This window comes from Bos taurus, chromosome 3 (assembly GCF_002263795.3).
Source record: "Bos taurus isolate L1 Dominette 01449 registration number 42190680 breed Hereford chromosome 3, ARS-UCD2.0, whole genome shotgun sequence".
In the NCBI taxonomy this organism is placed as follows: Eukaryota; Metazoa; Chordata; class Mammalia; order Artiodactyla; family Bovidae; genus Bos; species Bos taurus.
In genome coordinates this window covers 73,691,627-73,714,609 of record NC_037330.1, presented here as the reverse complement: position 1 = coordinate 73,714,609, position 22,983 = coordinate 73,691,627, and the positions used below count along the sequence as shown (strand labels likewise).

At 36.5% G+C, this 22,983-nt stretch overlaps 1 protein-coding gene across 1 annotated transcript in view; it reads right to left on the bottom strand.

The window, feature by feature from the left end:
- NEGR1 (neuronal growth regulator 1) overlaps positions 1-22,983 on the bottom strand; it is a 1,034,996-nt gene that overhangs the window by 132,380 nt on the left and 879,633 nt on the right. The window lies entirely within an intron of this gene.

The following is a 22,983-nucleotide window of genomic DNA, read 5'->3' as shown; positions in this document are numbered from 1 at the left end:
CTGCTCAATTTGCACACTAGAAATTACCGGGAATCTCTCTCGATGACACTGTGCTATTTTATGCATGCCTCTGTTTCTTTGCCCAAGCTGAGCTCTCTGTCTAGAATAGCTTTCAACTTTACCTCTATGTTAAAACTACCAGAAAGCCTTTTCTTCTTCAGGCAGGAGCAGAGTTTCTATAGTCCTTTGCACATATATCTGTTACAGTACATACTGTAATGTTAATTTCTTCTTCTTCCATGTCTTTCTCATTATTTTGAATGTGAGATTCTTGACAGACAAGCAGTGGGACCATCCATTTTGTATCTCTAATACATAGTAAGGTATCTGACACATTCAGGTGCTCTATAAGCATTTTGTTGTTTGGGGGAATTGGCAGAAACTTCACAAGCTGGTTTACTTTTCCAATTTCTGCCAGTATCCTCTCTTATCTTAGCCCTATGGATCACGTGTAATTTTGTTATCCATCCATCCATGCATGGGTAGTCAGATATATGCTATTTTTTAGGCATTGACATTTTTAAAGTTTTCTACTTAGTAAATAAATGGATAAATTACCCACCCTTTTATATCATATAATTACTTGATTTTTGAGTATTTTCACCCGTCTCTATTCCTGAATGTATTTTACTGAAGCACATTACTACTATTATACTTATGATACTCTATAACCAGTTGGGATACATACAGATTTCTAAACTTATTCACTCTTTCATCCATTTCATGAGGGAAGATAAGCCCAGAGAAGTGGACATTTTTATTTTCTATCATATAACTGGATGATGCAATTTAAAACTGGTTTAATATCATTTCTCAATTACCATAGGAAGCACTACCATAAAAAGTATTTTTAGGAACCTTTAATATCTGTAGACTGATACAAGAGAGTGAGTTTGGGTAGTAAATTACAGATGACATTAAAATTTTAGTTTTAATTTTACTATCTACTCTTTAGATAAGTTAAAAAATGTAAAAGTTACTTATGATCTAATGTAAACAAAAAGGTGTTATGAAGCTAGCGATGAAAAAAATCTCCTAACTTTTGTATGTAATTTTTGGTTCAAATGTTTTGTTGAGTGTTTTGGTTCAATGTTTTCATTGAAACAATTTGGCATACATGAAAACCTGCTAAGTACAAGGCACAGTAGGAGATTATAAAGATACAGAAATCAAATGAGATTTTACCCTCACTATTCTACTTTTTCTTTTCTACACTTTTCTACCCCCATTCTTTACCAGCCATGCCTAATCTATGAAGATCCTGTTCATATATATAATGATTTCCTCCAGGTAAAATTGTCTGCTTGCTTTTACAGACAGAGATTATGGAATATATTATCTTAGATAATGATTAGTTACACATGTGCCTGCCTCCTTAATAGATTCAGTTCAGTTGCTCAGTAGTGTCCGACTCTTTGAGACCCCATGAATCACAGCACGCCAGGCCTCCCTGTCCATTACCAACTCCCGGAGTTTACTCAAACTCTTGTCCATGGAGTCGGTGATGCCATCAAGCCATCTCATCCTCTGTCATCCCCTTCTCCTCCTGCCTCCAATTCCTCCCAGCTTCAGAGTCTTTTCCAATGAGTCAACTCTTCACATGAGGTGGCCAAAGTACTGGAGTTTCAGCTTTAGCATCTGGAGTTTCAGCTTTAGCATCAGTCCTTCCAATGAACACCCAGGACTGATCTCCTTTAGAATGGACTGGTTGGATCTCTTTTCAGTCCAAGGGACTCTCAAGAGTCTTCTCCAACACCACAGTTCAAAAGCATCAATTCTTCGGCGCTCAGCTTTCTTCACAGTCCAACTCTCACATCCATACATGACCACTGAAAAAACCATAACCTTGACTAGACAGACCTTTGCTGACTAAATAATGTCTCTGCTTTTGAATATGCTATCTAGGTTGGTCATAACTTTCCTTCCAAGGAGTAAGCGTCTTTTAATTTCATGGCTACAATCACCATCTGCAGTGATTTTGGAGCCTAAACAAATAAAGTCTGATACAGTTTCCACTGTTTCCCCATCTATTTCTCATGAAGTGATGGGACTGGATGCCATGATCTTCGTTTTCTGAATGTTGAGCTTTAAGCCAACTTTTTCACTCTCCACTTTCACTTTCATCAAGAGGCTTTTTAGTTCCTCTTCACTTTCTGCCATAAGGGTGGTGTCATCTGCATATCTGAGGTTACTGATATTTCTCCTGGCAATCTTGATTCCAGCTTGTGCTTCATCCAGCCCAGCATTTCTCATGATGTACTCTGCATGTAAGTTAAATAAGCAGGGTGACAAATACAGCCTTGATGTACTCCTTTTCCTATTTGGAACCAGTCTGTTGTTCCATGTCCAGTTCTAACTGTTGCTTCCTGACCTTGCATACAGGTTTCTCAAGAGGCAGGTCAGGTGCTCTGGCATTCCCATCTCTTCCAGAATTTTCCACAGTTTATTGTGATCCACACAGTCAAAGGCTTTGGCATAGTCAACAAAGCAGAAATAGATGTTTACAAGCCCCTTTAAGAGAATAACCTTATGCTCCCAGCACTCAGTGTATGATACAGTTGTTGCTCAACAAATATTTGTTCAATGATCAATAATTTCCTTTGGAGGAAGACAGGAAATAGGCTTCCTGGAATAAACTAAATAAAAAGCATTTTTATTTTATAACACCCAGGATGTCAACAAAGTGAAAAATTATTTGCAAAGTAGATGAATTAGGAATTATTCAACTTAAAGTAGAATTTCTTTAGATAATGCGTTATCTTCTGGTGAATTTAATTGATTCTATTTACAAAGTCTACATTCTGTTTTTCAAAAAAAAAATTCTGTTGTTTAAAGTGAGACACACACAGTTGATCATCAAATATTCGGTATTTTAATTTTCATTTTGTCATGTACTTGCTGAGCGATCTTGAGTAAAACAATCATCTTGTTTCAGAAATGGAAATAGACTTGCATGGACTTAAAAATGATCTTAAAATGCTGACAAATACAATAGCCAATTTTAAACAGTGAAGTTTTAATCAAGTGGAACTGAAGGGTCAGAATTGGCTCTTTGCTGGTTTCTAGATATGGAAAAATCATGTTTTTAAAAGACACTTTCATTTGTCTAAAGATTTATAAATAAAGCCATTTACTATGAATAACAATGGCATGGACTTAAAATTAATTTACAAAACAATTTTAATTGATAACTTCTAAAGAGTATTTGCCTAGAAAATCCCATGGACAGAGGAGCCTGGTAGGCAGCAGTCCATGGGGTCGCTAGAGTCGGACACAACTGAGCGACTTCACTTTCACTTTTCACTTTCATGCATTGGAGAAGGAAATGGCAACCCACTCCAGTGTTCTAGCCTGGAGAATCCCAGGGACGGGAAGCCTGGTGGGCTGCTGTCTATGGGGTCGCACAGAGTCGGACACGAGTAAAGTGACGTAGCAGCAGCAGCAGCACCAAAGAGTATTTCTAGGGACAAAGGATAAATGTTAGTTGGGACATCGTGTAATGCATTAACAAACCTCAAATTCTGTCTATAGACTAAAACATGTTGGCAGAATTAACTTTGTGTGTGTGTCTAAGTGAAGCCAAATAAATGTTGGTTTTTGTTGGACTTTTCACTTTGGAATAATCACTTTGATGTTATGTGCTTGTGTACTAAGTCGCTTCAGTCATGTCCAACTCTCTATGACCCTGTGTACTACAGCCCACCAGGCTCCCCTGTCCATGGGATTCTGCAAGCAAGATTACTGGAGTGGTTGCCATGCTGACCTCCAGGGGATCTTCCCTATGTTATATAGGCAGTTAAAACCTAGGAGTTTAAAACCTAGATTTTGTGAATTGGATTCTAGGAAAGGAATTTCAGCCTTGATTTGTTGGGCTCAAGGTTACAATAGAGCTCACTTGTGTAATGTTCTCAGACAGACTTAACTAGCAAACAAATAGAAAATTTTAAGTATATTATTTGTCTTATTCAAGGTAGACAGACTTCAGCCTTAATCCCATTTCCATTCTTTAAGAAAAAAAAGTCAAATAGCAATATTAAAATACACTTCAAAAGTGATCACAAAATGTAACTTAGGAAAAAAAAAACTGCATAGAAATGGTTAAATTGCTTTGATAGGGCACAGTAGTTATTGGCCTAATGCTTGTTGTTCAGTTGCTAAGTCGTGTCCGACTCTTTGCAAACCCATGGACTGCAGCACATCAGACCTCCCTGTCCCTCACTATCTCTTAGAGTTTGCCCAAAGGTAGGCATTTTTAAACTTGATAGACATTACTTAGAATAATATAGGATCCAGCACAATTTCAATAAAAATAGTATAAGTTTTCAAATTCACTGCTTATTTCATTCATCACAAAACGTCCCTTACCTTTCAAACTTAGAGACCCTGAGAGTGATCAAAGAAGAGTTTTCTTTTGTTCTTATTACTTACTATATTTCATGGCCTTTTCTTGAATAATGATGTTAATAATTCAATTTTCATTCCTTTCAATTGAAACAGATTCTGACTTGTCAAGAATATATAAAAATATAAATTATGATTTCAAGACCTTCATTTCTTTAGAACTTATGGGTATAAATGATATAAATACACTTTCTCCAATAATTTTCAATGTGTCTAGTATTTTCGTAACTATATCTACTTTATCTTTCCTTTAACTCTGTCAGTAATATTACAAAATATGAAATCTGTCTGGGCTTATTTAACATTCTCTTTTTCCATTTATGTAGAAGCAATAAATGGACTAGTTTGAAAAAAATCTACTATTTCTTATCCCTGGAATAATTTTGTGAGATTTCACTTACTATTTTTATTTGGATAATGTGTTTTTAAAGCTTTGTTTTAAATGACTGGGACTTTTAACAGTTTGGTGATATTCACAGGGTAAATTATTTTCCCATCTACATTTAATGATCTTTTGCTTAGAGTTATATATTGTCAAATTCTTCTTTTCTTTTTTGTATCTTTCAGAACAGACTGCACATACTTTTAAAAGGTTTTGTTTATCATGTATACCACTCTTTAAATCTTGCTATAACCACATGTTCAAATCCCTGACTAATTAAACTATTCTTTGGAGGTCTTTAACAAATTCACAATTAATGAAGGATGAGTTTCTTTGAAAGTTGTGCTTACTTTTCTATCCTTCAATTCAATTCAATGTGTATTTAATATTCTTACTACAATAATATTCATAATATTCTTTTAAAAAGCTTATGTTATCTTCTTCAAAGGTTGCAGTGCTAAGGAATTCAATTTTAAACTATTTTTCATGTATTAAAGATTTTGGAACATTGAATCCTAGCAATGAATAGACCAATTTGGGGTCAATGGCCACTTAACCATTTAACTGTTGCCTCAGGCATTATATAAGCAGTGGAAATAAGTATAAGGTCTCAGAGTATTTGAGACTATACAATCTATCAATGTGTATTTATGTTATAATATGTATATTTTATACACATATATGCTATATATATATATATATATATAAACATTTTTCCTCAAAATTTACTCAATTTTCATAATAGCTCTATGCGGTGGGTGATGTTATTATCCTAACCCATCCATTTACAAATGAAAAATCTGAGGCAGAGGGAGGTTAAGTAACCTGATTACATTTATATAGCTAAAAGGTAGCAGAGCTAGGATTCAAACCTAGGCAGTTGGTTCCAAAGTCTTGTTCTTAACTGTTATGCTACTCATTGTTTGAAGAAATATGAATCTTCATAGAGGTAAGAGTAATTTTTTTGTTTGCTTTAGGATGTGAAGTTTTTGTAAGATTTCCTACTATTTAAAGGTACTTTCTTTCAATGATTTCTTGATACAGATGGCCCACTGAAAAAGAGTATTTTTATACTTATCTTCAATAAAACTTTCTCTAAAACCACAAAGTTAGTGAATACTATGAAATGAATGCCACTAGATACCACTTCTTAAACTACTTTGCATTCTACTCTTTTTTATTTGAATAGATAAGAAAGGTAATATATCCTTTTACTGTATGAAGACTTTATTCAATAATTCAGGCAATGCCTAGGAAGGAAAATAAGTACTTATCTAATCTCCACTTCAGTCATCTAGGTGATACAGCAATACAGAAATAATTTAATATCCTCTTTAAAACTTACTGAGAAAAAGAGATCAAAAGTTTACTAACAAGATTAATAACTCTAAGTTCTCATATGAACCTGAGATTAGGTAACTCTGTGAAGGCCGTAAGTATTGATAGCAATCAGACTTAGTGAGTTTTTTATGTTAAGAGAAAAATCATATTCAAATGACTGAGAGTTCTAATTATATTATCATGACCCTCAAACTTAGGAGGAGGCTATTAACTCTATCTGTAAAATGAAAAAATGTTATCAATCACATAATTTAAACCTTGTATGGATCAACTATAAAATAATTTAAAGCAGACTACTCAAATGAGGTTCAGTTTGAGAGGTATTAAAAATCTATTTTATAATTTGACCAGAGAGTGTTATATTATGAGATTCTTTAAATACATAATCATAGACTTGCTTGAAATTGTTTCATTTAGGGGGTGGGGGTAATTCATAATCATCTAAAGTAATTTTAAGCATTTTTTGATTGATTACAATTTGAGAAAGAATTTTTTTTTTTTTAATTTCTAAAACACTCAGTTTCTCAGATCAGCAAATCCTGTTTTAGACTAAAATTTAGAGCCATTTCTGGAATGAGAGGAGAAACAACTATTTAACCAACTTATACCTCTTTATGGATCAGCAGCATCAACAAATCCTTTAACTCAGCAGTTACAAGAAATCCCTATGAACTTTTCAAAGTTAAATAACGTTAGCAACTCCACTTTTTTCTTTAAATAGCCAGCAACCAGCATTCAAAATGAACTGCTAAATTCCTATATTACAAGATAAAGTTTGTTTCTCATATCAATAGATTTTATCTTGATTTCATGTTACCCAGAAATGCTCTCAGCTGAAAACAATGCTTAAAAACACATTTATAACAATGGTCTGTCTTTTCAGACTGAGTATTTGTGGTTGAATTGGGAACTATTTGAAAATTAAAGACAACAACTGAAATAAGTCCTTGGTCTTGACAGTTTCAAGAGACCAAATCTTCCAAGAGTGAAAGTATAACTTTTCCCCAGCTATTGTTTCCTTCAGAGGCACTAAACAATGTTCTGTTTAATAATGATTTTATAATAATGAAATTCCAGACCAAAGTAAATAGTTTTTTAATAGCTATTTCTTAGTTGGAAAGCCTTGTAAACTCTCTACAGCTCTGTTTGCAAAGATATCACAGAAGCTAATCACCTTGTAACTATTCCACAATGTGACACAGATTTACTGCACAAGCCCTAAAGAATAAAGTAAAAGATGTTAGCCTCAAATCAGGGTCAGATCACAAATCCAAAGGGAGGACAAACCACATATAGACGAGGACAAGTAACAGACATTAGAGCAGCGCTGCAAGCGTGCGGCCCATATTCAACTCAGTTTATTTCTATGACAATGCAGAGGTCTTGTTTAATGGAGAAAGTACCCAGACATACTTTGTGAATGTATGTGGATACTGACCTGGACTTGTGACAGGACTAGAGGTAGTAGGCTCAATAATTTCTACAAAAAGGGAAAAGGAAAGAAAAGAAAAACATTTTGTGTGTTATTTACAAAGAAGACAAACACTCATGAGACAATCAACAGTCATGCAACATATACACAGGTGGTCTTTTATTTGAAGACTTCCCTGACCATGGAAACCATTAAACAAAATCCAGTCTCTGAGGGATACACAGCAGCTCATCACTGTCTTTAATCTTTCATTCTGAGCCAACATTTAGGAGTCATTTTCACATTCTAATCTATAGCATCTAGTTTTACTGTTATAAGCTTAAGAGCCTGTGCTCAGAGTTCTCAAGCAACAGTTTTCAAGGCTTCCTTCTGGAAAAATGGCAAAACTTACATGGAGAATGCCTTCTTCGGAGAGAGCTGATGCCAGCTCCTATAATCATTCAATCATGTGTTTCTTCTTAATATGTACTAAAATTAAATCATAGGTAAATCTCAGATATTCTCAAAATGCCTTTTTGAAGTAAAGCTCATATTTTACAAGCATATCTATAGAACTTGGCTACTTGGAGAACTCGCTATGTCTGTCTGTGTTAAAAAAAAAAAAACACATACACACATACCACATACATATACACAAACATGTACATGTTTTGAATGACCTAAAATATATTCTCATGTCTAAAAGACATTGCTGGCTGTAGTTTATGCATAATTAAAGAGCAACTTTGTCTTTGGTGTATAAATATAATTTTCCAGTAACTATCTAACAAATAATAAACACCATGGCATATATATTTATGGCATATATTTAAATCATGTTTTTGTTGTTGTTTTTTTTTTTTTTTTGGCTATTCCATGCTGCTAGTAGGGTCTTAGTTCCCTTACCAGGGATTGAATCCAGCCCCTTGGCAGTGAGAATGCAGAGTCCTAACCACTGGACATCTAGGGAATTTCCTAAATCAGGTATGTAATTTTAAGATTTACATTTTAACTTATCTTTTAATAGGATTGCTTATTTTTCAAGTGTTAAATGATAGTCCCTGAAAAATTCCATGGACAGAGGAACCTGATGGGCTACAGTCCATAGAGTTGAAAAAATTCATACACGACTGAGTGACTGAGCCTATATAAAAATAACAGTAGTCATTCAAATAGCATCACTGACCATCCTAAAGAATATGAACAATTTTTCATGAGAGAGAATGAAAATATTAGGAAAACATTTTTGAGGAACTCTAATAATGCAACATCCTGAGAGAATTATTTCAGTATTAATTTCACTTAAGTAATCTATTCCTCTTTAACCTAGTTAATTGGCAAGCCCTATGATAGGGAAAAACTAACCTGGAGTCTTAGAAACAAATATAGTACGACTATAAGAGGTAAAGGCAGACACCTTAAAGGCAGACAGTGCAAAACCTTGTCTCTGAGTATAGGAAATGCTGTGGAGTAAAAGAAAAAATATATATATATATTTTTTTTTGTCAACCTCTTTGGAGCTCTTTGCTGTCTTTCACCAATTCTTCTACTGATAATTCTATGGCAACAACAAATTTCATTAAGTTGTGAACTCACACTGTTATCTGTTAGTATAGTTCAGCTACTGGTTTGAGTAACAAAACTTCAGTTTAGCAAACATTATGAAATGAAGCTTCTAAAAAACATTTCCGAGCGTCAATTATTTTGGAGGCAAAGTCCGTGTCCTAGTCTACGAAGTTGATTCTCTGAAAAGAGACATTCTCAAGCAGCCAAGTAATTAGCCAGATGTTGTTGTTATTGTTATGTGCCTAAGTCACATCCTACTCTTTGCAACCCCGTGGATGGCAGTACTCCAGGCCACCCTGTTCCGCACTCTCTCAGAGTTTGCCCAAGTTCATGTCTGTTGAGTCAGTGATGCTACCCAACCATCTCATCCTCTGATGCCCTTTTCTCTTTTTGCCTTCAATCTTTCTCAGTATCAGGGTCTTTTCCAATAAGTTGGATCTTTGGTTCACATCAGGTGGCCAAAGTATTGGAGCTTCAGCTTCAGCATCAGTCCTTCCAATGAGTATTCAGAGTTAATTTCTGTTAGGATTGACTGGGTTGATCACCTTGCTATCCAAGGGACTCTCGAGTCTTCTCCAGTGCCATAATTAGCCAGATAACAAGTTACAATTAAAAATTCAATAATCTAGCCATCCATCTGGCCATGTGATTTGGTACTGCTGAGAAGTGGAAACTTACTAAGGTAGCTCTGTATAACCGTACTTAAAAATGTAGAAGTTTTTCTATTTTCCTTTTTCAAGGACAGCAATTAATATTTCAATTCTTTCCATGTGTTAAGCAATATTCTAGGAGCTGGGATTACAGTGGCTAATTAAACAGTTAAAAGTGCCTGATCTCATAGAGCCTATGGGTTGTATAATGTAGGGCTTTGAAATATTAAAGTATTCAATCCTTATGTCAAAATTCAGTTAATTACAGAAAATTAAAATCTGAAATACAAAATCATAGAGAAATACTGCTGTCTTTTAGAAACTATTCTTTTGTTAGGCTGGCATAAACCCTCAAATATTTTTATGCTCTTTTACTTTTAAATTTGAAAAAAGTTCTTTCAAAAGTAATGAAAACTTATGTTAAATTTAGTTTAATGATATATATTAAATCTCATTAATATATGCTAGGACCGTGTATGAAAATAAAAGGATTTTATAATCAAAAGAAATGAAAGCAAAAAATGACTTGAAAGGTAAAAGCTTAATCAGAATATTTATTCATGGGAAAACTAAATGCAGTAGGACAGTGAACAGAGTTTTCTACTGAATTAGTGAACAGAGTTTTCTACATTCAGTAATTTGGACATTTGAACTTCAATTTCTTCAACTGTTTGGCTTCTGTTGTTTTGAATTTCTAATGCTGATTTGAGAGTTCATTGAAAAAGATGGCGTGGCATGCAACTACAACTTCATCTCAGTGAAAGAATGGTAGAAACAAATAGCTACTCCATTGAACCAAGCTCTTTATTGTGCTTGCTTATGTAAAGCAAAATTGCTTATGTAAAGCCACATTGTCTCATAGAAAGGGCTTTTAAAAGAATACAGGAATTTAGCGCATGAAAAATTATGTTGCACACAGGGTCCACTTCATAATTTTAGTTTCATAGTCAAAACAAGCTATTTTTTTTCCCACATAGGCAAGGATGTAGTAAAATCCCTCCTGAGGTAATTTTATGTAAAATAAGAATTGGGACTAGAGGAGTTGGTTAGTTGGAGATTCAGATTTTAAAAACCAAAGGTCATACAAGGGCATGAAGGGAGAAACCATGGTGAGTAAAGTCAAATCACCCAGACAGGGAAAAGCTGTTGCTGAGGGTTGTGGGCAATGAATGAATCTCAGCTAGAATCCTTGACCTTGATACAGTTGGGTGAGTTAAAAAGGATCAGGTAAAACTGGGATCGGATCTCAAACCTGTTATTATTCAGCTGCATGATGGTGAGCAAGTTAATGAACCTCTCCAATCCCCCAGTGTACTCATTTATTGAATTTATATAATAGCTCCTACTTTGTAGGTATATTGGTAGGATTAAAGATATTTTATACAAACAACCAAGTGAGAGTGAGTAGCAGCAGTAGTTTTTGTTATTAATTATAGAAGTGAAAGGAAAAATTAGTATTTAAATCAATGAAGAAAAAATTAAAGAGTGTTGGGATTTGGGGAGAATTTAACTTTACCAAGTAGAAGCAAAGATGGCAGAACATCATGAATAACTGAAACTGTGTAGATAACAAAATTCCACCAGAACATGGGCATAAATTTTTTCCAATTTAAAGGTTAATATACTATGCTGCAGGGTAATTATTTAGGAGTCACACTCATTTCTGGAACATAATTACAGAATATAAAGCATTTTTAACAGTTCTCACTTAGGTAAGAATAGAAATTTACAGATCAAGATCTTATAATTTTTGTGAAAATGCACTTTAATTTTTAAATGGGACTTTTGTCCCAAATTGTAGGCATATATTATTAACAAAAAATTTAAAATTCCCCCCTTATAACTCCAAACAAATTAGAATCATATTTTATTACCAGACCCAGGGATTGAACCCGAGTCTCCTATGTTGCAGGCCAGTTCTTTACCATCTGAGCCAGCAGGGAAGTTCTCTTAGAAAATATAGTCTGGGTAATAGTTGAAGCTGACTAGTTCCAAATCTGCTATAAATTTTCTTATATTCTTTAAATATCAATCCAATTTATTTTTAAATTTATTTATTTTAATTGGAGGCTAATTACAATATTGTAGGTTTTGCCATACATTCACATGAATCAGCCATTAAATATCAATTCAATTTTTTATAACCTACTTTTTTAACAGCTTGTATAACAATGTAATTATTATTAATAATTATTATATAAGAATAGTTATATTATTATAATTATAATAATATAATGGTTATATTATTAACATTATTGCAATACTTTGGCTACCTGATATGAAGAGCTGACTCATTAGAAAAGACCCTGGTGCTGGGAAAGATTGAGGAAAAGGAGAAGAGGGTGCCAGAAGATAAGATGATTAGATAACATCACTGTCTCAATGGATGTGAATTTGAGCTAACTGAAGGAGATAGTGGAGGACAGAGGAGTCTGGTGTGCTGCAGTCCATGGGGTCACAAAGAGTCAGACATGACTTAGTGACTGAGCAACAACAAAAATTATTATATTAGTTACACTTGATGACATATGAGTCACCTATATGAACTCATTTCCTTCTCATAACAATGCTGTGAGTTACATACTATTATTAATTCCCTTTCTGTAAATAAGATAACAGAGCACAGAGAAGTTAACTATCTTGCTGGTAGTCACAGCCAATAAGGAGTAGTGATGGAAGAGATGCAGTGCTAAAATATCTTAGCATTTCTTACCTTCCAGAATAAGTAAACTTCTCAGTTTTATTATATCTATAATTACATAAATGGAATATTCTATGCAACTGGGTAGTCTTACAACTCTTCACTAATACTAGCTTTCCAACAATATAGTCTTTCTATTTTAGATACCCAATAAATGAGTGATTTCTGCAACCAAAAATGAAAGACAGACAAATTTAATGTTAATTTCTGGAGGCTTCTATAATAGAGGACTTTGCATAGAGAAAAGGGTTTATAACGCATGATTTTCCAATCTTGTTCTCATATTCCAAGCCCACACCAAATATAGTTGTTTGCTTCTGTATAAACCTTGATGCCATAGAAGGACAATTCTCCAAATAGCTTAGAGGAGGTTATCATAACTAGATTACACAATCAAATAAGAATCTTGAACTTGTAAACTCCCACTCTGCCAGCATAGTAGTTTGGCCAGAGACTGCTTAGCTTTCAAGAACTTTGGTTATTTTTATAAGGATCAAATTTGAGCTGCTGTTCTGTCGTCTTAGTAATCAACTTGTAAGCCATGAAATATTCTTCAGGAGGCGCCGAGTGGGCTCTCCTGATGAACAACAGTAAGGTTTTCAGTGCGACTTTCTTATGTGTCTCATTATGTGGAGAATCAGAGTGAGCGCTCCAGGGTTAATGACAGAATATATCATCCTGGGCAATTGCATTTCCTGTAGGGAATGGTCTCAGCAAAGAGATGATTTTAATTGTACATAAAACAGAGGTGAAGAGAAGTTCACAAGACAGACATTTTCAACAGTTATGTGGAAAAATGAAGTGTCATGTAAAACAAGATTTTACTTTGTTAGTAAATGTGATTTTGGCCATGACAGGAGAAAATGCTGTTATATTAAAACAAAGTACTGAGGACATAGAGTAGTGTTATAAGAAGGGGCCATTTGTAATGACCCTTTCTACAGATCCCATTAATTACTGTTTTACAACTCTGCATGTACAATATAATAGAATTATCCAATATCAAACCCCTTCATTCATATGTATTTTAGAAGGTCATATTTGGTTTTTGGGTTGTTATTTTATCTTTTTGTTATTATACAGCCCTGATGTGTATGAGTTATGTTTCAGACTGTTGAGTGATAACATGCTTGTGTGTTGAGACAAGGCAGAAATTAATCCTTTTGGTTGTCATGGTTTCATTTGAAAGCTCTGACTCCCAATCATTGTGGAGTGGAAGTAATGTCATTTCCACAGTAGAAATGAAGAAGATGTTGCCCTGAACCAGAGTTAATGCTGATGGGAGCCACAGAAAACAGACTGTGAGCTAGTTGGACATTGAAGACAGGAAAGGCAACCCTTCTCTTTTACCTTTATGGAAAGGCCCATAAAAAGTATGTCAGGCCTCTTAAGCACTGGAATACCAGAGACTGTGAAAAGAGGTCAATTTAGATATTACACTTTTGCCTCAGGGAAAGAATGCATGACAACAACTGTTCTGGTTGTCTGAAGACTTAGGTTCCATCCCATCTGCCAACCTTAGGTGTGTGATTCTAACCCAAGATCTGGCTTTTTACTTTTTTGATATATAATTAACAAGTTATAATGTTGGTTCATATACTTTCCTGAGTTATTTTGGTTCCCATTATATGGTGGTTGTTTAAAAGGTGTTTTAGTACAGTGGCTGATAACAGAGGTTCTGGAGGAAGCCTACCTAGGACCAAATCTTCAATCCAATACTTAAAATGTTACTCCCCCTCAGTACGTTTGCATATTTAATAAAATGGAGATAACAATAGTGTCTACCATTTAATACTGTAATGAGGGTAAATCTTAGAGATAATGCATACAAATCACTTAACATAGGGACTGCTGGGAAAACAAGTAATTGTGGATCTCTAACAGTTAATCTATTTTTTAAATGAAACTGAGGAACTGAAAAGCCTCTGGATGAAAGTGAAAGTGGAGAGTAAAAAAGTTGGCTTAAAGCTCAACATTCAGAAAACGAAGATCATGGCATCTGGTCCCATCACTTCATGGGAAATAGATGGGGAAACAGTGGAAACAGTGTCAGACATTGTTTTTCTGGGCTCCAAAATCACTGCAGATGGTGACTGCAGCCATGAAATTAAAAGACGCTTACTCCTTGGAAGGAAAGTTATGACCCACCTAGATAGCATATTCAAAAGCAGAGACATTACTTTGTCAACAAAGGTTTGTCTAGTCAAGGCTATGGTTTTTCCTGTGGTCACGTATGGATGTGAGAGTTGGACTGTGAAGAAGGCTGAGTGCCAAAGAATTGATGCTTTAGAACTGTGGTGTTGGAGAAGACTCTTGAGAGTCCCTTGGACTGCAAGGAGATCCAACCAGTCCATTCTGAAGGAGATCAGCTCTGGGATTTCTTTGGAAGGAATGATGCTAAAGCTGAAACTCCGGTACTTTGGCCACCTCATGCGAAGAGTTGACTCGTTGGAAAAGACTCTGATGCTGGGAGGGATTGGGGGCAAGAGGAGAAGGGGACGACAGAGGATGAGATGGCTGGATGGCATCACTGACTCGATGGACGTGAGTCTCAGTGAACTCCGGGAGTTGATGAGAGCCAGGGAGGCCTGGCGTGCTGTGATTCATGGGGTCGCAAAGAGTCGGACATGACTGAGCAACTGATCTGATCTGATGGTAAATGACCTTTAAAACCATTAGTGCACTGTCAACACTTCATATTATTATAAGTGACTATCATATAATTTAACCTTAAAAGTAAATATTTTTTCCCTCAAGAAAATCACATCTTTTAATTAAAAAAAATTAAAGTATTTTCAAGTGCTTACAAGGGAAAGCCTACGTGTTAACACTAGCTGCACTCAACTACCAAGAATTCTTTGTAACTTTACAAAGGCACAATATTATTCAGCATTTTTTTTTTCTGAGAGGAAGCTTGTGCCTAGTGGAAGGAATTTGCTACAAGCAGCTATTGTTTGCAGACATTTGAGTGTGTATGTGTGTGTGTCGAAGGAAAGGAATTTACAGAGGTGTAAAAATTAGAGGGTTGCATTAAGTATCTCTGCATGTGTGTATACCTCTGCAATCCATTTGAAAACAAAGTCCTATGTTCAAAATGAAAGCAAACAAACAAAAACAAACCCATGTCTGTTAATCATTCTGGCAAATGTCCTGAGGCAGTAGAAATGTTGCTATACTTAACTTTGGTTAAAACTACCTCTTTGAATATAACAATATCCTCTCAGTCGACCTAAAGCCAGTTCTGATATGAGTGGGGAAAATGTTTTCTGTAGTAACAAAGGGGCATTAGCAACAAATGGTGCGTTCCCGTGCTTAAAAATATTAATACAATCACTTTCTAGAAATACAGTTGCTCCAACATATTTCTCTAGTGGATGAAGTTGTGAAAGGAGAATTTTGGAAAAATTTTGGCCCAAGCTTTGGATGACTATGGATCGACATGGTTGTTCCAGAATTTTTCGAATAAACCACCAGATTTTAGTAATTGTAACGTTGACTCCAAAGGCCATTGAAAAACTTAGTGAATATTTCATACGGTACTCTGATGCTGAAGACTGCGTAACTTTCATTATTATGTAGATAATCTTTACAAAGGATCTGATGAGAGCATGGTGTTATTCCTGAAGCATACCTCTCAATATCACAGAAGAATAAATGTCTCATCTTTCAGCAAACACACTTGGTTTTCTCTCTCATTCAAATCAGAATAAAAATCAGAATGAAAAGGAAATATAGTGAAGGATGCAACAAGGATCCAAAAGAGGAGTATTAACCACTGATATATTTATAAAAATCCACTATATTAATATTACACAAGGAAAAGCAGGGCCTAGACACCTGGTAATTAATACTTAGACTATTCATTGTCTTAAACCTGATGCTGCTGCCAAGTCACTTCAGTCGTGTCTGACTCTGTTCAACCCCATAGATGGCAGCCCACCAGGCTCCCCTGTCCCTGGGATTCTCCAGGCAAGAACACTAGAGTGGGTTGCCATTTCCTTCTCCAATGCATGAAAGTGAAAAGTGAAAGTGAAGTTGCTCAGTCATATCCAACTCTTAGCGACCCCATGGACTGCAGCCTACCAGGCTCCTCCATCCTACAAAATCCTAATTACTTTCAAGAACTGAATTGCAAACTGTGTGCTTTTCCCTATTCTCCCTCATATATGACTGGGCAGAGGAATGGCTTTTGGTGACTGCCTTTAGATTTTTGTTGGCACAGGGCTCCCCAAGGAGTTGGTGAATTCCCAGATGCTTTGTCATACCCATCTCATTGCATTAGCACATCACTAGCCAGTGTGACACATTGTATCTAAATGGTAGCTTGAAGAATTGAAATCAGCACTATTACTCAAATAGCCATGTAAAGCATGCCTTTCATATGATTGGAGTCATGGAGAAATGAACTCAAATCTCTGCCACATACTAGCTACAAGATCTTTTACAAGTTAACGATCACAGGTAAGATGGGTTTTTCATGTTGAATAACTAAGATAAGACACTTAACATAGTAGGCAATTCAGTTCAGTTCAGTTCAGTCGCTCAGTCATGTCCGACTCTTCGCAACCCCATGAATTGCAGCATGCCAGGCCTCCCTGTCCATCACCAACTCCCAGAGTTCACTCAGACTCACATCCATCGAGTAGGTGATGCCATCCAGCCATCTCATCCTCTGTCATCCCCTTTTCCTCCTGCCCCCAATCCCTCCCAATATCAGAGTCTTTTCCAATGAGTCAACTCTTCGCATGAGGTGGCCAAAGTACTGGAGTTTCAGCTTTAGCATCATTCCTTCCAAAGAAATCCCAGGGCTGATCTCCTTCAGAATGGACTGGTTGGATCTCCTTGCAGTCCAAGGGACTCTCAAGAGTCTTCTCCAACACCACAGTTTAAAAGCATCAATTCTTCAGCGCTCAGCTTTCTTCACAGTCCAACTCTCACATCCATACGTGACCACAGGAAAAACCATAGCCTTGACTAGACGGACCTTTGTTGGCAAAGTAATGTCTCTGCTTTTGAATATGCTATCTAAGTTGGTCATAACTTTCCTTCCAAGGAGTAAGCATCTTTTAATTTCATGGCAATACTGAGCTTTGTATCCTTCCTTTCTGATTGAGGGCAAAAATTTCTGATATCATAGAAATAAGATCTTAATCTCTAGTTATTCTTAGATTCTATTTAAACAATATACTGATGAACAACCAAGTCATAAAGAAAAATTGAAAAGTAGTAATTAAAAGGCAGCTTGAGAATGCTGGTAAATGTCCTTCAAGTGTTGGCTCCACTGAAGACATGTTAAATGAGTCCACCTGTTGGCCAGTGTGAAATGGCCTACAATTGCAAACTCCTTGACAAAGAAGGATGCGATGGGATATCTCTCACAGGCGGTAAAGTGAGTTACACTTGCATCCAGCTTCTATGAGCCAGGTGAGTTGAAGGACAGGTTCAACATGAAACAGGAGGAACAGAATAGGTTGGCGGAATGTAAGTTACTATGGCCCTCCCAACACTCTGTTTTTATCATGTGGCAACAATACAGCTTTTGGGGATACCAATGCTAGCAGAAAGCCATGCCTGCCAAGGAGCAGCTATGCTACTGGCTCAGCTTCAGAAAAGTACAAAAGGCCAAGGGTAGAGCTTCAAGAGGTGACAACAGAGGCTTTTTAGAGAAGAGCTACCTGATATTGCTACACTGACAAGTCAGGTTATTATGCAGTTATTCATATCTTTTCAACACAAATTTTGAGTATATTCTATTTTCCAGACATTTTGCTATGTGTGTTGATACAGTGGTGAATAAGACAAAGTCCCTTCTCTGGAAACTATATTGCAAGCAAGACTGGCAATAAATAAAAACAATAAAATAATTACATAATTTACAGTGTGCTAAAAACCCTGGAAAATAAATACAGGGTACTTCAGGAGCATGTAGTAGGAGAATCTATCTTGTAATTATGATATCCGTTTAGGGAAAACCTCCCTGAGATCCAATACACTAAACTTTAGTGTCCGTATGTGAATGATGTACTTGTTCAGGTGGGTGACAGACAACAGAAGGAGATGTCACATGGGTTCATTGCTGGTGTGAGTCTGCTACCATCAATTTTAGCTACAGCACAGTCTGCGTTGGGCAGTGCTATTGAGAATATGAGATGCTGAGAGGACATGACATGCTGTGCCTTTGAGTAGCAAGGTACCAAGTAAATGATCCCACTTAGAAGCAAAGGACGTTACAGCCTGAAGACACCTTAGAGGCTGTTCTGATCCCTCCTGTTCATCTAACAGAGGGGGGAAACAAGACCCAGAGAGAAACAGCAAATATATAACAGTGATGGAATTAGAGGCTCAGTCTTTTACTCCTAATCCAGTGATAATGAGGAACCCAGAAACCTTCACAGGGCTCTACTCAGCAACATTAGTCTAAAAATGAAAAATCTAAAGGAGTCAAGTCTCTTTAGTAATGTGCTAGGGTAGGTGGTATCATAATTTCACTTCTGTCATTAAAATTTGGTCCTGACCATTCCATGTGGCAAGGAGAACGAGCAACTGAAGATCAAGGACCCCATAACAATTTTACTTTTTGTTTAAGTCTGACCCAACAAATTCTGGAGCACATTTAACTTCGGAAAAATTTTCCTTTCTGTCTTAAATTGACTTGAAAAAGTGCAAATGCATACAGCAGATTTCCTCTGATTCACAATGAGGTTTGTCCCAATAAACCATCATAAATAAAATGATGAAAAATATCATAAATAAGACAACGTATTCTTAACTACACTTCATCTATTGAAAACATCAAAGCTTAGCATTGCCTACCTTAAATACGCTCAGAACACTTAAAATAGCTTACAGTTGAGGAAAATCATATAACGCAGAGCATATTTTATAATAAAGTGTTGAATATCTTATGTAATTTAGTAAATACTGTACTGAAGTGAAAAGCAGAATGGTCACCTAAGCACGGAATTTGCTTTGATTTGTTGTCACTGCCCAACATCATACTACACTATATACCACAAATTGCTGGTCCTGGAAAAGATCAAAATTTAAAATTTAAAGTACAGTTTTTACTCAGAGAAGGCAATGGCACCCCACTCCAGTACTCTTGCCTGGAAAATCCCATGGACGGAGGAGCCTGGTGGGCCTCAGTCCACGGGGTCGAGAAGAGTCAGACATGACTGAACGACTTCACTTTCACTTTTCACTTTCATGCATTGGAGAAGGAAATGGCAACCCACTCCAGTGTTCTTGCCTGGAGAATCCCAGGGACAGGGGAGCCTGCTGGGCTGCCGTCTATGGGGTCGAACAGAGTTGGACACGCCTGAAGTGACTTAGCAGCAGCAGCAGCACAGTTTCTACTGAACATGTTTTAATTTTGCACCTTTGTAAAATCAAAAAATTAGGACAAATCATTAGAAGTTTGGGACTGTCTGTATGTGTATATACAATAGAATATATGGTGAGTATATACATGTGCATGTATATATATATAAATATACACACACATATAAAGTACATACATATGTATGCACACACGTTAAGCTGGACAGAATGTTTAGCTATTAAAATTTTATTAGGCTTTTGGCCTTATATGGAGTCAAAGCAGTTGTTTCAGCATTATTTTTGCTCACCATAGCTGTATGTGAGAAAGAGAGTTATAAAGGGAATTGCCAGAAAACAACATTTTCTATATGTTGCCTGGTCAAATTAAATAACCTCTCATCTTTCCTCAAACTTGTAGGCTCTCCTTTCCTTTTCTGTTCACTAAATGTTCCTACCACTTGCTGAAATAGTATATGTTTTAAGTGGCTATTTCATGTTCATTTGTATAAACTATTTGAATAGTGTATTTTTGCCAAATTAACATACTTTTGCATCAAAAGTGCCTACAGGCAATCAATAAGAAAAAAAGAAAATCTGTTCTGGAAGTTGGGAAACCTGAGTTCAGGTAGTGTCATTTCCTAGTGCGGTAATTTTGGAAAAGTCATAATTTCTTTGAGTTTCACTTCATCACTTAGAAAAATTAGGAAAGTATCTCATAGTGGTAACATTGAGTAAATTACCTTTTTTAGGCTTCAGTTTACCAGCCGTGAAATTAAAAGACACTTGCTCCTTGGAAGAAAAGTTATGACCAATCTAGACAGCATATTAAAAAGCAGAGACATTACTTTGTCAACAAAGGCCCATCTAGTCAAAGCAATGGTTTTTCCAGTAGTAATGTCTGGATGTAAGAGTTGGACTGTGAAGAAAGCTGAGCACCAAAGAATTGATCCTTTTGAACTGTGGTGTTGGAGAAGACTCTTGAGAGTCCCTTGGACTGCAAGGAGATCTAACCAGTCCATCCTAAAGGAGATCAGTCCTGAATATTCATTGGAAGGACTGATGTTGAAGCTGAAACTCCAGTACTTTGGCCACCTGATGCGAAGAGCTGACTCATTTGAAAAGACCCTGATGCTGTGAAATATTGAAGGTGGGAGGAGAGGGGGATGACAGAGAATGAGATGGTTGGATGGCATCACCAAGTCAATGGACATGAGTTTGAGTAAACTCCGGGAGTTGGTGATGGAGGGGGGCATGGCGTGCTGCAGTCCATGGGGTTGCAGAGTTGGACACAACTGAGTGACTGAACTGAACTATCCAGCTGTAGAATGGGGAAAAACAACACTTGCCTTATAAGACTATAGTGAAAATTAAGCAGTTTCTGTAAGGATTTTACCATAATGCCTGGTATGTAATAGACATAAAAAAGCTAGTTATTATTATTAACATAATGTAAATAGGCTACATACACATTCTTTTTATGTATTATAATTATTATTCTTGTCTATTTAACAACAGACCAGAATGGAAGATTGTTGGAGAGGTGGGTAGGAAGCAGTCTGAGTAGCTTTGCTTGGTAGTAGCAAGTAGTTTATAATTCTGTTGAGATTCAATTTACTTTATAGGAATATACCAAAGTACAGTGAAAAGAAGGTGGAGTTAGAAATCTGTCCTGGCTCTGTGATGAACTCTGAAGCCCTGGGCAACTTATTTAACCTCTGTAGGACTATTTCCTTAATCACAATGTTTAGCATAGAGCCGAGAAAGAGACAGAGAGAGAGAAAACATGTCAGTTACCACAATGCTAGTTGGGATCAGAACCAAGATGAAAATTCAGGGTTCCTGACTGCCGGGTAAGCTCTCCTGCTTTACCAACTGACTGGCTGCTGACTCTATCTGAAGCATTTCACTCACTGGTTCATGATCAAAGATTATTAATTATTAACAGAGCATGCTGCTGCTGCTAAGTCGCTTCAGTCATGTCTGACTCTGTGTGACCCCATAGACGGCAGCCCACCAAGCTCCCCCATCCCTGGGATTCTCCAGGCAAGAATACTGGAGTGGGTTGCCATTTCCTTCTCCAATGCATGAAAGTGAAAAGTGAAAGTGAAGTCATTCAGTCGTGTCTGACTCCTAGCGACCCCATGGACTGCAGCCCATCAGGCCCCTCCGTCCATGGGATTTTCCAGGCAAGAGTACTGGAGTGGGGTGCCATTGCCTTCTCCATAACACAGCATAGCCAAATGGTATGCTAGATGTCAGAGACACAACAGTGTTCAGAGAGAGACAGTATCTCTGCCTTGATAAAACCTAGTCTATTATAAGAGGGAGGAATGGTTTGTGGAGTTTCTGAATTTACAGAACCTGGGCTGAGCATAAAACCATGGATGAGGATCTGTTTGTCTGCCTCTGACCAGTCCATAGAAGGAACAAGGGATATTTTGTTCTTATCAGGAAGAGGCATACAACATATATCCCTCTATTTTTTTATTAATAGGAGTTTCACTTTGAGTTTTGCTGGCTTCCTTGGCAAATGCCAAAAAGATTTTGTGGGAAAATAATCTCTCCTGAACTGTCCCAGGTTAGAAGTGATTAGACAGCTTTGAAAGTCAATGCTTTTTGCTGATTTCAAGGTTTCATATCCCTTTAAATCTCAATTTTTTTGGATAGTCCACTGCCTTCTGTATCTCTTTCTCTCTGTTGCTATATATCTCACCATATTTTTTTTTTAATTAAAAAAATTTTTTTTAACCATGCTGTGTGGCATGTGGGATCTCTGGCCAGAGATTGAACCTGTACCCACTGCATTCTGAGCTTGGAGTCTTAACCACTGGAAGTCCCTCTCTCACCATATTCTTGCCTTAACTTTTTTGCTTTTGTCTTTTAACTGTGTGTGGGCTGTGACACTTTTGTAGAAATGATTCATCTTGTGATAAATCTCCCCAAATTTCCATTTCCTATAGATTTGATGAGCTACATGAAGCAGGAAGCCCTGACAGCTGCCTTTATAGGAAGAATCAACCTTGTTGAGAGAAACTCAGAACACTTAAAAGAAGTGAAGCATAATTCGACAGTTGCCAAGGATGGACTCTGTCTACAGCTCCTCCCTTGTATATACTTCTGCATTTTGGATCCTAATTAACTATGTGATTTTGGCATCACTTGCTTCATTCTTCCCTGTAAATTAGCAATCTGACTACAATAAGTCCTTACA